At 26.9% G+C, this 201-nt stretch overlaps 1 long non-coding RNA gene across 1 annotated transcript in view; it reads left to right on the top strand.

Moving 5' to 3' along the window:
* Positions 1–201, top strand: part of LOC113785031 (uncharacterized) — a 6,426-nt gene that overhangs the window by 2,036 nt on the left and 4,189 nt on the right. The window lies entirely within an intron of this gene.

The following is a 201-nucleotide window of genomic DNA, read 5'->3' as shown; positions in this document are numbered from 1 at the left end:
TACTCCTATATATATGCATTACCATAGTTATGCACTCTCCTCACAATTAACATATTAAGACCCCAAAAAAAACAAAAATTTGAAGCATCAATATTTAGGTCTTCTGTCTCTACACTTTGTTTTTGGGTTATTATTAATTTAATTAATATAATTAAAGTTTATTAGAGTAAGAGAGATATGGACAATGAAGAAATTCCATCA

The sequence above is a fragment of the Cicer arietinum genome, chromosome 5 (assembly GCF_000331145.2).
Source record: "Cicer arietinum cultivar CDC Frontier isolate Library 1 chromosome 5, Cicar.CDCFrontier_v2.0, whole genome shotgun sequence".
Lineage (NCBI taxonomy): Eukaryota > Viridiplantae > Streptophyta > Magnoliopsida > Fabales > Fabaceae > Cicer > Cicer arietinum.
This window is presented reverse-complemented; position numbering and strand designations above follow the sequence as displayed.